This window comes from Seriola lalandi, unplaced genomic scaffold, assembly GCF_002814215.2.
Source record: "Seriola lalandi dorsalis isolate HSWRI2012SDOR001 ecotype SW California unplaced genomic scaffold, Sedor1 jcf7180002055008, whole genome shotgun sequence".
NCBI lineage: Eukaryota > Metazoa > Chordata > Actinopteri > Carangiformes > Carangidae > Seriola > Seriola lalandi.
This window is the reverse complement of record NW_019525551.1, coordinates 961245-964927: the sequence shown is the minus strand read 5'-3', so window position 1 is coordinate 964927 and position 3683 is coordinate 961245. Positions and strand designations below refer to the sequence as shown.

Genomic DNA, 3683 nt, shown 5'->3' with positions numbered 1-3683 from the left:
TCTCTGCCTCCCCATTTCCTGTCTCTCTCCACTGCTCTATCAGTAAAGGCACAAAAAGCCCAAAAAAATACATTTAAAAAAAAAAAAAAAACTCCCACGGCTTGGTTGTTAAATTGTGGTGCTTAGTTTCAATGTGGAGTTTACATGGTCGGATACTGTCGTTAGCTAGCACCTCTTTGCAAATAACACACTGTGGCAGCGGAGCATCATCAGGACCAATGCATGAAAAACCAAACCTTAAATAATCAGGGTCATACTTCTTCCGTTTTTTGCTCGCCTCTGTGCCCACTCTCACTTTCACCTGAGGTACTAAAAATCGATCCATTTACTGACTCTAAACATACAGTTAATCGGGTACTTGTATGTTCAAACACATACCTGTAGTACGTCTCAGTTCTAGAACCTGCAGGCAGCTAGCCTTCTGCCTCTAACCTGGTACCTTTAGATTACATTAGCTAGGCTAACAAAGGAACTCACACACTAGGTGGTCTCAGCGGCCATTTTGAGTAGTTTCTTTGTTTACCGCCATCTGTATAGTCTTCTTTGTGCAGGTCATGTGGTCACAGTGACTACTTTGAATCAGCCCTCTTGCCTTTGTCCCCACAGACATACCCCCATTACACATACACACACACATACACACACACACCTGTATATACTAGATTAGACATTATGTTTTTACTTTGTCCATTGTAAATAAATGTTTAAGTATAACCACCAGTGTGTTTATTGTTATTGTTGCACAAGCGTGAATATTGCCAACCTCTACTTAGTAGAATTCCAATCCTTCAACTTAATTTACTGTTGATATGGTAATTTGGTTATGTCATTAAGGTAATTATCAGAGTTCCAGATTAATAGTAATAATTTTAGACTGAAACAATATTGGATATTTTGCCTATTAGTTTAGGCTGGTGCCCCCAAAGACTTTAATTCATTTTAAAGTTATTATTTAATATTAATATTTTTAATATTAATATTTTCTTAATTTATGACAGCCAATAAATTGATAGACAACCGAACATCCAACATTTATGGTGTCCAGTTCATGAGTCCAAGCTCAGACCCAACATTAGAAACAATCAAATATCATTAGACTAGTGATAGACTAGCGGATATCCGCTGGTTTATCCGCGGGTCGGGCGGATTCGGGTAGTAGCTTTTTAAAATATTGCAGGTGCAGGCGGGGCGGGTCAAAAAGAGAAAACACATTTCTCACTTCTAAATCATAAATCAACCTATTAAAGGCTATTGACATGACCACTGTCACAAATGCAGGGCTCTCTTGCACCCACAAGCTCTCTGGGACTTCTGATGAAGACATGGCTAACTTAATCAGAGAAAAGTTAAAAAAGGGTGATGAAAAGGTTGTGCAGATGGTTGGCCAAAAAAGCAAGGTGTGGGAAATATTTGGACAAGTCGTCTTGTCTGATGACACCCCTACAGACTACGTTATGTGCCTTGAGTGTGAGCTGCTGTACAAATATGACGGGCATAAAACAGGTACATCAAACCTACTTCGGCATTCATGCCGTGGGTTGGCTCCACAACCTAATAAGCCTTCCACACAAGCTCATTCAGAACAACCTTTAATGCCAGTATTCATGAAAAGCAATGTGCCACTCGCAGCAAAATCTAAACTTGTGGATGACTTTGTAGCGTTCTGCTGCTCAGACCTACGTCCATTTGATGTTGTCTCTGGAAAGGGGTTTGCTCGTGTGGCACAAGGGCCTATAAATATCGTGCACGTTTTGGATCAGTGGACATAAACTCCGTCCTCCCTCACAGACAAACAATTTGCGACAGGGCCAAAGCTCACTGGCGTTTTTTTTTTTTTTTCCTCGGGTCGGGTTCGGGTCATTATCAGCGCATATTTTTGCGGGTCGGGCGGGACGGTTTGGATCTCCTGACGGGTCGGGTTGGGGCGGGTCTTAAAAAAAGCCGCATCACTACAATAGACAGACTCTTATTGTTACAAACTGGAGATTTTGCCTATGCTCTCCAGTTGCCTGGTGTCTTCGTTCAACATTAGATCCTCTGGAGCTGACCCTTTGACCCCACGGTCTGGTTGTGTATTCTATGTTATGCTAAAAGCATGGTTGTTTGTGAGAGAAGGGTTCTTTGTCTCTGTTTCCTATCAATTTGATAGTTTGATGGTGGGAAGTGTCAATTTTTGGTCTATAACTCTGCATGTCCTTACAATTAACTTCTTTAATGGCTTGTGGCTGATGCCAGGCCAGGTATGTACACCAGTCACAAACAAGAAATGTTTTTCCTCCCTTTTCTATTATGTGAAATGTTGTTTTTTGTGTTTTGTAAAATGATCAGAGGTGGGTAGTAACAAGTTACATCTTCTCCATTACATGTACTAAGTAACTTTATTGAGTTAATTGTACTTTTTTTTTTAACTCTTATTCAATTAGACTTTTAGAGAAAAAGCATGCTTTACTTTCTAACTCTGTTAATGGTTTATTCCACTCCTGTAGTCGGGTGGACAGAAGTACTTTGTCTCCAAAGGCAGTAAATGTGTGGATACTGATGAGGAAGACTTTAGGATGTGAACTTTAACATGATCATGTCATTAACAAAAAGTCAAAATAGGATACAGAAAAGAAAAGGAAGGAAAAAGGTATAATATTATAATTGATATATTGCTGATGAATGAAGAAACATTGGCATCAGTTTAAGAAATCACCATCTTGTCATGTTACTGAGAATGTCAGACACATTGAGCTGTCATGCTTTCTAACTGTTCTCTATGCCCCTCAAAAGAAAAGTAGTCAGGGAAGCAGCCACTGCAGCCACTGTAGCAGTGGGTAAGCCTAGAACGAGGGGCATAAATGCCTTGGTATAGTTATACTGAGAAGAGACCTCTTTAACATATACTGACTTAATTGATAATAAGAAGTTACTATGTTAATATTACTATTTTACCTGATTGGATACACTGCAGGAAGGTATTCATTCTCACGCGTTAACTCTCACCCTGCTGAACTACTACACTGCATAAAGTCATAACAAACCTGCCAACCTAGCTGAGGCAGGAGGTAGTGCAGTAGTCCTGGTAACTGGAGCCCCACAGCAGTACTTGTGAATGATGAAATTGCACTAAATCAATAGGAACAGGATTTCATTGGACCATGGCCTAAGCTCCTAAGCAGTACCCACATTGACACGTGCATTTGATTTTGGAGTCCATCAGAACTGGTTAACAAGATTATAAGCCTACCCTCTGCTGCCTCAGCAGAAATCCAGATCCATCAGTCCAGGCAATGTATTTCCTGTCTTCAACCACTGCAGCCTCAGGTTTCTGTTCTTGGTGACAGGAAGTGGAACCTGATGTGGTCTTTTGCTGCTGTTCTCAGGAGATCAGCAGTTTGGGAAACACTCTAACCAACAATGACACCAACAATCATGTCACAGTCATAGTCACTGATATCACATTTTCCCCCATTCTGATGTTTTATGTGAACATTAACTAAAGCTCCTCACCTGTATCCGCATGATTTTATGTACTGCACTTCTGCCACATGATTGACTAATTGGATAATTGCATGAGTAGGCAGGTGTAGAGATGTTCCTAATAAACTGTGTTAGAGCCATTTGTATTTGTGTGTGTTAGAGTAATGCACTGGTTGCCACAGTAGGTGGCGTATTGAATGGCAACACATGAAATGTATAAG

General features: G+C 40.5%; 1 protein-coding gene across 2 annotated transcripts in view; it reads left to right on the top strand.

Annotated features, from left to right (window-relative positions):
- LOC111647727 (anoctamin-1-like) overlaps positions 1-3683 on the top strand; it is a 138501-nt gene that overhangs the window by 35238 nt on the left and 99580 nt on the right. The window lies entirely within an intron of this gene.